Source organism: Amblyraja radiata, chromosome 15 (genome assembly GCF_010909765.2).
Source record: "Amblyraja radiata isolate CabotCenter1 chromosome 15, sAmbRad1.1.pri, whole genome shotgun sequence".
In the NCBI taxonomy this organism is placed as follows: domain Eukaryota; kingdom Metazoa; phylum Chordata; class Chondrichthyes; order Rajiformes; family Rajidae; genus Amblyraja; species Amblyraja radiata.
In genome coordinates this window covers 53,237,891-53,250,721 of record NC_045970.1, presented here as the reverse complement: position 1 = coordinate 53,250,721, position 12,831 = coordinate 53,237,891, and the positions used below count along the sequence as shown (strand labels likewise).

Genomic DNA, 12,831 nt, shown 5'->3' with positions numbered 1-12,831 from the left:
GGCCACAGTTTAAGAATAAGGAGTAAGCCATTTAGAATGGAGATGAGGAAACACTTTTTCTCACAGAGAGTGGTGAGTCTGTGGAATTCTCTGCCTCAGAGGGCGGTGGAGGCCGGTTCTCTGGATGCTTTCAAGGGAGAGCTAGATAGGGCTCTTAAAAATAGTGGAGTCAGGGGATATGGGGAGAAGGCAGGAACAGGGTACTGATTGGGGATGATCAGCCATGATCGCATTGAATGGCGGTGCTGGCTCGAAGGGCCGAATGGCCTACTCCTGCACCTATTTTCTATTGTCTATTGCCTATTGAATAGATTACGCAGAGCTGTTTTTTCCCCAGAGTAGGTGAATCGAGAACCAGAGAACATAGGTTTAAGGGAGGTAAGGGGGTAAAGGTTTAATGGGATACCGAGGGGTAACATTTTTACACAAAGGCTGGTGGATGCATGGAATAACCTGCTGGATGAGTTGCGGCCCAAACACCGAGCCTCGCGGCACTCCACTCGCCACTGCCTGCCATTCTAAAAAGGACCCGTTCACTCCTACTCTTTGATTCCGGTCTGCCAACCAATTTTCTATCCATGTCAACACCCTACCTTCAATACATGTGCTCTAATTCTCCCATTTCTCCCAGTCCTCCCATGTAAGGCCACCATAATGTTTGGGACAAATGGCTTCACAGGTGTTTATAATCGCTGAGGTGTGTTTAAATTCATACTTAATGCAGGTATAAGAGAGCTCTCAGCACCTAGTTTTTCCTCCAATCTTTCCATTATCTTTGGAAACTTTTATTGCTGTTTATCAACATGAGGACCAAAATTGTGCCAATGAAAGTCAAAGAAGCCATTATGAGACTGAGAAACAAGAATAAAACTACTAGAGACATCAGCCAGGCTTAGCAAAATCAACTGTGGAAGTGGAAGAGAAAGTAGGATTACAGGATTAGTTTGAACGGGTTATATGGTGTTATATGGTTATATGGGTCATCAATGGCCAGTGGCGGACTCAGTGGGCTGACAGACCTGGTTTCATGCTGAACCTTTAATGCACAACTAGCCTGCACAGCGCCAGAGACTCGGGTTTGATCCTGATGTCAGGTGATTTCTATGTGGAGTTTGCATATTCTCCCTGTGACTGTGTAGGTTTCCTCCAGGTGCTCCGGTTTCCTCCCTCATCCGAAACATTTGCAGGATTGTAAGGTAGTAGGCCTCTGTAAATCGTCCCCTGGTGTGTAGGGAGTGGATGCGAAAGTGGAATAATTTAGAACTTGTGTGAAAGTCTCCCATCGAAAGCATCCACATGAGGCATTGCTTCAACAAGGCGGCATCTATCACCAAGGATACCCACCATCCGGGTACTATCAACTACAACGGGAGCTACAGAGGTCTAACATCACACACCAGCAGGTCTGGATACAGCTATATCCTACAACTACACGGTCTTGAACCAACGTACACACAGCAAATCTTCTCTCGATAACGGAATTTAACTTCCCATCTTGCATAACAGTGAACTTATGTTTTTTTAAAAAATTAATTTGCAGTAATCAAATGTTTTATTTGTACAGTCTTTTTTTTCCTATCAAGATTTTATGTGTAACTTTGCCTTTATGAGCTGTCTGTGTCTATGGACCTGTGATGCTGCTGCAAGCAAGATTTTCGTCATACCTGTACCTCAGCTTACCTGTGTAAATGACAATAAATTTTACTTGACTTTCTCAGGTTACAACAGAAAGACCCCTGGGATAAATTTTGTTGGAAGTCTGGACGGTTCTTAAGCTCCTGATCCTCTACAATCAATATTTATTCACAGACCTTTGAACAATATTTAATCAGACGTTATTGGACTTCAATGTTGCACTAAATGTTGTTTCCATTATCTAGGCACTTGATTGTATAGTTTTTTCTTTGACTGGAAAGCACGCAAACAAAAGCTTTTCAATTTACCTTGGTACATGTGACAATAATAAACTAATGTGGCGGCTCCCAAGGGTCAGGCCATTCCACTATCGAAGGTACACAAAAATGCTGGAGAAACTCAGCGGGTGCAGCAGCATCTATGGAGCGAAGGAAATAGGCAACGTTTCGGGCCGAAACCCTTCTTCAGACAGATGGGGGGGGGGGGGGGGGGGGGAGGAGAAGAAAGGAAAAAGGAGGAGGAGGAGCCTGAGGGCTGAGGGATGGGAGGAGACAGCCCGAGTGCTGAGGAAGGGGAGGAGACAGCAAGGGCTAACAAAATTGGGAGAATTCAATGTTCATGCCCGCAGGATGTAGACTTCCCAAGTGGAATATGAGATGCTATTCCTCCAATTTCCGGTGTTGCTCGCTCTGGCCATGGAGGAGACCCAGGACAGAGAGGTCGGATGGGGAACGTGAGGGGGAGTTGAAGTGCTGAGCCACCGGGAGGTCAGGTTGGTTATTGCGGACCAAGCGGAGGTGTTCGGCGAAACGATCGCCAAGCCTCCGCTTGCTCTCACCGATGTAGATCAGCTGACATCTAGAGCAGCGGATGCAATAGATGAGGTTGGAGGAGATGCAGGTGAACCTCTGTCGCACCTGGAACGACTGCTTGGGTCCTTGAATGGAGTCGAGGGGGGAGGTAAAGGGACAAGTGTTGCATCTCTTGCAGTTGCAACGGAAAGTGCCCGGGGAGGGGGTGGTACGGGAGGGAAAGGAAGAATTGACAAGGGAGTTACGGAAGGAGCGGTCTTTGCGGAAGGCAGACATGGGGGGAGATGGGAAGGTGTGGCGAGTGGTGGGGCCACGTTGGAGGTGGCGAAACTGACGGAGGATTACTTGTTGTATGTGACGGCTGGTGGGGTGAAAGGTGAGGACGAGGGGGACTGCCCTTGTTGCGAGTGGGGCGATGGCGAGAGAGAGCAGTGTTGCGGGGTATGGAAGAGACCCTGGTGCGAGCCTCATCTATGGTGGAGGAGGGGAACCCCCGTTCCCTGACGAATGAGGACATTTCAGATGCCCTGACGTGGAACGCCTCATCCTGGGAGCAGATGCGGCGCAGACGGAGGAATTGGGAGTAGGGGATGGAGTCCTTACAGGAAGCAGGGTGGGAAGCACGTAAATATATTTATTTATTGCTCATATTCTATGTCGCTCTTCTAGGGAGATGCTAACTGCATTTCGATGTCTCTGTACTGTACACTGCACAATGACACTACACTGAAGAAGTGTAGTCCAGATAGCCATGGGAGTCAGTAGGTTTATAGTGGATGTCGGTCAGAAGTCTATCACCTGCGATGGAGATAGTGAGGTCAAGGAATGGTAGGGAAGTGTCGGAAATGGTCCAGGTATATTTGGGTGGCGGATGGAAGTTAGTGGTGAAGTGGATGAACAGTCAGTCAGTTGTGTTTGGGTGCAGGAGGTGGCACCAAAGCAGTCGTCGATGTAACAGAGGTAGTGGTCGGGGATGGGGCCCTGGTACGTATTGAACAAGGATTGTTCGACGTACCCGACAAAGAGGCAGGCGTAGCTGGGGCCCATGCATCGAACCCCTCGGCATGGGAATGGATTAGTCTGGAGGCGGCCCTTAGCTAGAGGGATAAAGGGCAGGGGTTTAGGTGCCATCTTTCTCTTGTAGTCTCGTCTGGTCAGGAGAAGGACTGCTATTAAAATACCTCCCGAATAAAAATAATAATAAAAACATTTAAATACCTCCCAAAACACCTGGCTCCTCGCCTTCATTTCGGGATTATCGTCGCGCTACACTAAACTAATGAACCAGAGGACAATGGGTTTAGGGTGATAGACACAAAGGGGTGGAGTAACCCTTTTATGGCAGGCAGCATCTCTGGAGAAAAAAAATGGGTGATGTTGATGAAGCTGAATTTTAGTTAAAATATAAGAAGATATTAAATTGGCTTCTGGGCTAGTTTACAGCTTATATTTAGTCTCAAATTAGGCTTGCCTCAGGTTTCGGGTGTGTGGGATAATAAATCCTATAACATTGTCTCCCAAGTGAGGAAGTGACAGAGAAAGAAACAGCTAGTCACATCTTTGAAGTAAGATGCCATAAACCAAATGGCCAATGTTTATGAGGGACCAAATGACAGAGCTAGGGTGATCTCTGTGAAGATAAAATGGCCTTATCCAAATAGCCAATGTTTCAGGGAAGTAGAAAGTAGAAAGCAGGGAAGTAGAAAGATAAAATGTCGTAAACCAAATGGCCAATGTTATCTTGTACTATGTAAACAAAAGGCCTTTGATGTGATGCATTCTGTGGAAACCTTTTCCTGTACCTCTGACCATGACTAATGTCTGAAATGTGCTAAGGGGACAAAAAAAACCCTATTTAAGGCAATGTAATTCTGTTGTTCAGGGAGGTGAACGGAGGATGGTCAAGTGTCTGTATTGGTCACTTGACTGGAGTTCTCCCTCCCTCCATCGGTCGATGTTAAGTAAAGTTTTGAACTGGTCTACCAAACAGTTTGTGTGGTGTCTGTTTATTAAGAAGCGAACCTGGTTTAGTAGTTAAGAAAGTAGCTTTTTCAATGTCTCGGGTCAGGACCCGACCCAAAACGTCACCCATCCCTTTTCTCCAGAGACCCTTTGTGTTTATCTTTGTTATAAACCACTGAGTATCTGCGGTTCCTTGATTCAAGATTCAAGAGAGTTTATTGTCATGTGTCCCTGATAGGACAATGAAATTCTTGCTTTGCTTCAGTACAACAGAACATAGTAGGCATGACTACAAAACAGATCCCTGACGAATTAGGACATTTCAGATGCCCTGATGTGGAACGCCTCATCCTGGGAGCAGATGCGGCGCAGACGGAGGAATTGGGAGTAGGGGATGGAGTCTTTACAGGGGGCAGGGTGGGAAGACGTGTAGTCCAGATAGCCATGTGAGTCAGTGGGTTTGTAATGTATGTCGGTCAGGAGTCTGTCCCCTGCGATGGAGATGGTGAGGTCAAGGAATGGTAGGGAAGTGTCGGAAATGGTCCAGGTGTATTGGAGTGCCGGATGGAAGTTGGTGGTGAAGTGGATGAAGTCAGTCAGTTGTGTGTAGGTGCAGGAGGTGGCCCCAAAGCAGTCGTCAATGTAACGGAGGTAGAGGTCGGGGATGGGGCCCTGGTACGTCTCGAACAAGGATTGTTCAACGTACCCGACAAAGAGGCAGGCGTAGCTGGGGCCCATGCGTGTGCCCATAGCTACGCCTTGTGTTTGGAGGAAATGGGAGGAGTCAAATGTAAAGTTGTTGAGGGTGAGGACCAACTCCGCTAAGCGGAGGAGAGTGTCAGTGGCTGGGTATAGGTTGCTCCTCTGGTCGAGGAAGAACCGGAGGGCTCCGAGGCCATCCTGGTGGGGGATGGAGGTGTAGAGTGATCGGACATCCATGGTGAAGATGAGGGGGTGAGGGCCCAGAGAGTGGAATGCGTGGAGGCGGCGGAGAGTGTCTGAGGTGTCTAGAACATAGGTGGGGAGGGTTTTGACCAAGGGGGATAGGATGGAGTCAAGGTATGTGGAGATGAGTTCGGTGGGGCACGAACACGCAGAGACAATGGGTCTGCCGGGAGAGCCGAGTTTGTGGATTTTGGGGAGAAGGTAAAAACGGGCCGTGCGGGGCTGGGGACCGATGAGGTTGGAAGCTTGGTCGGGCAGGGCGTGGGAATTGATGAAGTCGGTGATGGTGCTAGAAATGGTGGCCTGGTGCTCGTCAGTGGGGTCATGGTCCAAGGGTAAGTAGGAGGAGGTGTCCGAGAGTTGGCGCGTGGCCTCAGCTTTGTAGAGATCGGCGCGCCAGAATACCACGGCACCTCCCTTGTCGGCTGGTTTGATGACCTAATCTGGGTTTTTGCGGAGTGATTCAATGGCAGTGCGTTCAGATGGGGAAAGATTAGAGTGAGACGGGGAGTGGAGAAGTTGAGGCGGTTGACGTCGCGGCGGCAGTTCTGGATAAAGAGTTCCAGAGCCGGGACTTTATGAGAGGGGTTCCACGAGGAGGGGGTGCGTTGGAGACGGGAAAAAGGGTCATCATTGGGGGGCGAGGACTCCTTCCCATGGAAGTGCGCTGTGAGGCGGAGACGACGGACAAAGCGCTCCAAGTCATGGTGGGCGCGGAACTCATTGAGATGGGGACGGAGGGGGACAAAGGTAAGACCTCTGCTGAGGACAGACCGTTGGGTGTGGGAGAGGGGGAGGTCGGGGGGGATGGTGAACACCCGGCAGGGGTGGGAGTTGGGGCCAGAGGAAGGCAGGTGGGTGGACTGGGGACGGGGCGATGTGTGGGGGGGGGGGTGGTTGTGGGTGTTGGAGGAGTGGTGGGTGGTCAGGGGGTGGGGGGGAGAGAGGGCTGTAATGTGGGTGGGGAGAGAGCGGGGGTGACATGGTTGGGGGGGGATGGGGGAGGGTCAGTGGAGCAGCCACTGAGGTTGGCAAGGCTGGGCAGACGGGCACTAGGACCCAGTGGAATCCCTGTTCCCTGAAGTACGAGGACATTTCCGATGCTATGGTGGCGGAGGGGAATCCCCGTTCCCTGAAGAACGAGGACATTTCCGATGCTATGGTGGCGGAGGGGAATCCCCGTTCCCTGAAGAACAAGGACATTTCCGATGCTATGGTGGCAGAGGGGAATCCCCGTTCCCTGAAGAACGAGGACATTTCCGATGCTATGGTGGCGGAGGGGAATCCCCGTTCCCTGAAGAACGAGGACATTTCCGATGCTATGGTGGCGGAGGGGAATCCCCGTTCCCTGAAGAACGAGGACATTTCCGATGCTATGGTGGCGGAGGGGAATCCCCGTTCCCTGAAGTTCCCTGTGTAATTTGTGTTGTGTTGTGTCTTGGGTCTTTTTTTCATGTGTGTATGACTGCAGAAACAACATTTCATTTGAGCCTCTATGAGGTTCAAGTGACAAATAAATTGTATTGTATTGTATTGTATTGTATTGAGTAACTCAGCGGGTCAGGCAGCATCTCAGAAAAACATGGAAAGGTAACATTTCGGGACGAGATCTTGAATCAGACTGATTGTAGGGGAGTTGAAGAAAGCTGGAGGCGAGGCAGGACAAAGCATGGCGGACACTCCAGCATTTTGTATCCTTTTTCCAGAGGAGATAACTGAGGCCGGTATATGACAATATTTAAAATACATTTGGACAGGTACATGGGTGGGAAAGGTTTAGAGGGATATGGGACAACCACTGGCAGGTGGGAGTAGTGTAGATGGGGACTTGTTGGTCAGCATGGGCAAGTTGGGCCGAACGGCCAGTTACAACGATGACAGACCCGACCCTGTGTGCGGGGCTCCGACCGTTAGAGGTGAGCGCGGCTGGAGCGCAGCGGTCAGTGGGGGAGAGCGGGGACCCCGTCAATGGGCCACATTGTTCCCCCCGACCCAGGGGCTGTTCTGTCCCGGTGTAAATGGTGTCTTGTTCGAGTCCCCATCGCCTCCCACCTGCAACGAACGCGGCCGCCGCCCACGACGCTTCGCTTCGAACTGCCCTCCGCGTCCAGACTGACAGCGCCTTTGCGCCAATCAGGAGGGAGAGCGCACCGGAGGACCGTGTGGTCCTCCAAGCAATCGGGACGCGGGAAAGGGGCGGGACTCGGCAGCGTGACACCTGCTCTGCGGCGATCAGAAGACAGCGCTGGAGGACCAGGCGGACCTCCAAGCAATCGGGGCAGGGGATCAAAGATCCTGTAGCAAGCAAGATAGACCACTCCATCCAAATGCTTGCTATAGGATCTTTGCATGGGGCCAGGTGCGGCTGCGACGCTCGCTGATTGACAGCAGTTCTACGCCAATCCGGAGGAAGTCACGCCGGAGGACCGTGCGGTCCTCCAACCAATCGGGATGCGGTAACATGTCGGTGATTCCCTGCCCCGAGCGCGTGCCCGCAGTGACCGGTCCGGAGCGAGCATGGTTGTCCCTTTCCCAGGCAATATGTCACCCGACTGGCTGCAACGTGCCCTGATACACCTTTAACACCCCCCCCCCCCCCTCTCTAAGGGTTCTGAAACATTGCCTTTTACTCATCAGATTTACAAACAAAAAATGGGATTTCGTTGCAGCGTGGCCCAATTGCCTACGACGACCAATATGTCCCACCTGCTCGCGTTTGACCCAGTGCAGGGAGCTGGATGTGGGGAATCCCAAAATTAAATTAATGTTGCAAATTAATTAAGTAAATGAACTATTTGTTTAAGAAGGAACTGCAGATGCTGGAAAAATCGAAGATAGGCAAAAATGCTGGAGAAATTCAGCGGGTGAGGCAGCATCTATGAAGCGAAGGAATAGGTGACGTTTCGGGTCGAGACCCTTCTTCAGACAAGTAAATGAACTAGATGTGTTTTATTTTACATAGCAAGTTCCAAGCTGAACCCTGGTGAACACACAGTCGGGAATCTGATTCGTTGGCTTGCCTCTTGTCCACAGCCCGCATTCCTGAGGGAAAATCAAAGACACAATGTGCTGGAATAATTCAGCGCGTCAGGCAGCATCGCTGGAGAACATTGACATGCGGCGTTTCGAGACTCCTTCAGATCCACATCCGCGACCCTAGGCTGTGGCTTCCAATGATGGGTATTGGAGGAAACCCTAGGATTTGGCTTCTGGTCCATTGATGGATGGCTAAAGAGCCCTCGCTCTGCTCATACTTTGCTGCAATCAGAACAGAATGACCCTTTTGTTTGAGGGCCCAGGAGTGAGCAGTGGTGGAGCAGGGCGATAGAGGGAGAGGAGGAGGTAGGGAAGGGAGAGGGGTTATGGAAGGAAGGAGGGAGTGACTGAGGGCAGGGGAAAGGAGAGAGAGGGAGAGAGTGGGGGAGGGGAGGTGAAAGAAGAGGGAGGGTGAAGAGGAGGGAGAGGGAGTGCTGGGGGATGAGGGGGAATGCAGGAGGATAAGGGTAGGAAGAGGGATGGCGGGGTAATGGCGGAGGTGAGGGGGAAGTGGGAAGATGGGAGGAGAGCCACCCCTCCCCCCCGGGGTTGATTGAATGGCTCCGACCTGCGGCTCCAAGTTTACAACCAAACGCGATTTTCATTGTGAGGGTAGGATAGGGGGGAGTTGAGGAGTGGGGAGCAGGGGGGTAGAGGGAGAGGAGGGGGTAGGTATGATATTCACCTCCAGAAAAAAAGTAGGAAGTATTAGCCGGGGGTCCAGGAGGCCGGCAAGGCCCCCGGTGGGGGTCCAGGGGCAACGCCCCCTGAAGCTCCTGCATTTTCAATAAATTGAAAGTGATTCCCAAGCTTTCTGCTGGTAGTTTACATAACAGAAGCTTTGAATTTTTCTAACACATAACCAGTAAAATAACGCCCAAAGGATAACTATTTCATGAAATAAATGACTTAATATAGCTAAAAAAATATTTCCAAAAAACGTTACCTGATATGTTTCTTTTCCTAACACTGTGTGTAAACAGCACATAAAAAAGTGATTGATAAACCTATGACATGAGTAAACTTGCTCAACATGGCTTCCCTGTGCTTCTTTCTTGCCAGTTGAGCTTTCTCTTGGCTTCTGCAGCCATCTTCTGCTTCAGGAAGGTTAGCTGGTCGTTGATTGGCCGCAACGCCCCTCGGAGACTGCGTCTAATTGGCCGTCGAGTGATTGGCGCTTTAGGTGATTGGACGCAACGGCCTTGGAGACAGCGGCTGTTCGGACAGCTAAACAAAAAAAATCGGAATTCCGATTTAAATCGGAAGAATATCATGCCTGATAGACGGAGAGGAAGGGGGAGTGGGGGGAGTAGAGTGGGGGAAGAGTGGTGAATCTCTGGAACTCTCTGCCACAGAAGGTAGTTGAGGCCAGTTCATTGGCTATATTTAAGAGGGAGTTAGATGTGGCCCTTGTGGCTAAAGGGATCAGGAGGTATGGACAGAAGGCAGGTATGGGAAACTGAGTTGGATGATCAGCCATGATCATATTGAATGGCGGTGCAGGCTTGAAGGGCCGAATGGCCTACTCCTGCACCTATTTTCTATGTAAGTAGGGAGTGGGGGATATAGATAGAGGAGGGCAGTGGGGGAGCAGGGAGATAGAGGGAGAGGAGGGGTAGGGGTTATGAAGGGAGGGAGTGACTGAGGATTAGGGAAAGGAGAGGTGAGGTAGGGAGTGGGAATGGGGAGAAGGGAAAGAAGTGGGTGGGAGTGCTGGGGGATGAGGGGGAATGGAGGATAGTAGGAGGAAGAGTGATGGCCATGTACTGTTGGGGGAGGGTTGCCGTGACTCGCAACACAACAGGGATCTATGGCGTCACAACGGGAACCCGTCAGCTGCGCCTGCGCAGTTGGGGGCTATGGGTGAGTGGTGGAATATTGTGTTGGGGGACAGGGTCCAACGGATCCCACTTGGTTTAGTGTCTATCTATCTATGCTATTACTAAAAGTCTCATCTTGACCACTTCCTGTCTACGTTGTAAATACATTTTAGATAAAACGCTACCCTATATCGTTATGATTTTTTCGCCATCTTACTCACCATCCTCCTCTCCTCCAACCACCCCAAGGTTTGTTCCGATCGGTGAAATAATAAAAACTTATGAATGTTTGGAAAATCGTACCCAAAATAGCACAAAAATGTTTGCACCTTACTCATCATTGTCCCATGGTCATTTGTATAAAGTTCCGTTCTGATTGATGTTATATTTCACAAGTTATTGACATGTAAACGTTTCAAAAAGCCCACTTTGAGAAGAATTGTGACTGTGCTGCGAGTTTACTAGCAGTTGCAGCTATGACGTCACAATGCCATCTCACGGTCCTCCAATCACAATGGAGTCTCATTTACATACGCTGCTGTGAACATTCCAACACCCGACAATGACAGCACAATGGGATCACAGCAGCCACCCACTTTACCCACCTTTGTCGCATGGTCGTGTGTCAAGTTTCCTTCAGATTGGGATAAGCATGTGATTAGTGTGTGTGTTTGGGGGGGGGGGGGGTTACTGTGTGTGTGTGGGGGGAGGTTAGTGTGCGTGTGGAGGGAGGGTTAGTGTGTGTGTGTGGGGAGGGTTACCGTGTGGTGGGGTTAGTGTGTGTGGGTGGGGTTGGTGTTTGTGTGAGAGGGTGGGTTAGTGTGTGTGGGTGGGGTTAATGTGTGTGTGGGGAGGGGAAGAGTGTGTGGGATAGGGGTGAGGTTTCATTTCCAGAACTTTTCTTGTTTGGGGGGTGGGGATGAAGGTTTTTCCACATGTGATGGATTGAACCCCCCCCCCCCCCTGTACTGTATGCCCATTAGCAGCGTACGACATCACAATGGGATCCCGAATCTCATTTACATTAAAAATTGCTATTGGAAAAAAAAAAACATTTTATTCAAATTCTTCCGTTTTCATTCACAATGGGATCCCGATATATTAAAAACATGCTCTTTAATTAAATTCTTGTGGGGAGGTTGCATTTACAAAAATATCGCAATTTTCATTGTGTGGGGGGTAGAGGAGGGGTTTCATTTACAAAAATAAATTGTGATTTTCATTGTGGGGGGTGGGATAGACGGTTGAGCAGTGGGGGAGCAGGAGGATAGAGGGAGAAGGGGGGGTAGGGAGGGAAAGTGGGGGAGGTCAGTAGGGAGGGTGGGAGTGGAGGGGGCGTAGAGGGAGAGGAGGGCAGTGGGGGAGGTGAGGAGGGAGTGTAGAGGAGTGGAATAGGGGAGGTGAGGAGTGGGGGAGCAGGGAGATAGAGGAAGTGGATGGCAGTATGGAGGAGAGGGGCGTTATAGAGGGAGGGACTGAGGGTGGGGGAAAGGAAAGGGAGGTGAGGGAGGGAGTGGGGAAAGAAGAGGAAGGGTGAAGAGGGGGAGGGAGTGTTGGGGGATAAGGGGGAATGGAGGAGGATGGGGTAGGAAAAGATGGCTATGCGCAGTTGGTTGCCATGATTCGCATCACAATGGGGATCCCTGGCGTCACAACGGGAACCCGTCAGCCACGCCTGCGCAGTGGGGGCTATGTGTGAGTGATGGAATATTGCATTGGGGGTACGGGGCCCAACGTGTCCCACTTGGTCTAGTGTGTGTGTAAATGTCATCTTGTTCGTTTGTATACGTGTTAGTGTGATCCTGAAACTATGCCAAAACAATACACGATAGCGCTACAAAATTTGTGCCACCTTACTCACCGTCCTGTGGTGTGGTGTGGTGTGGCAAGTTACGTACAGTTTGATGGCATATTTTACAGTTATTCACATTTTAAACTTTACCAAAACCTTTGAAAAAAATCACATCCACTTGCACTGCCCGTTAGGAGCTTATGTCACAATGGGATCCCGACACAAAAAAACATATTTATTAAGAAAAAACGCTCTTTTCAAAAAAATTCCATTTTATTCAAATTCTTCCATTTTCATTGACAATTACATCACAACGGGATCCCGACACTCATTTACATAACATTTTGCAAAAAAAACAACTCAGTTTTAATCAAATTCTTGGGGGGAGGTTTCAATTACAAAAAAAATCGCGATTTTCATTGTGCGGGGCTGGGATAGGGGAGAGGTTTCATTTTTTTTTTTTAAATCACGATTTTCATTATGGGCGTGGTGATGGGATTGTGGGGAGGTGAGGAGTGGGGGAGCAGTGAGGGAGAGGAGGCGGGTAGAGAGGGGGAGAAAAGTGGGGGAGGTGAGGAGTGTGGGGGTGGTAGAGGGAGAGGAGAGGAGAGGTAGGGAGTGGGGAATAGAGGAGAGCAGTGGGGGAGATGAGCAGGGATGGGGGAGGTGAGTGGGGGAGCAGGGAGATAGAGGGAGAGGAAGGGGTTGTGAGGGGAGATGGGTTATGTAGGGAGGGAGTGACTGATGGTAGAGGAAAGGAGAGGTAAGGGAGGGAGTGGGGAAAGGAGAGGTGAGGGAGTGGGGGAAGGGAGGAGAGGAGAAAGAAGAG

The 12,831-nt window shown here is 50.3% G+C and overlaps 1 long non-coding RNA gene across 1 annotated transcript; it reads right to left on the bottom strand.

Annotated features, from left to right (window-relative positions):
* Nucleotides 1-8,284: 8,284 nt before the first annotated feature.
* Nucleotides 8,285-9,619, bottom strand: LOC116981588. The gene is made up of 2 exons (XR_004414229.1): nt 9,337-9,619; nt 8,285-8,396 (listed from the first exon to the last, which is right to left on the bottom strand). It is a non-coding gene; the product is annotated as an uncharacterized LOC116981588 (long non-coding RNA).
* Nucleotides 9,620-12,831: the final 3,212 nt, after the last annotated feature.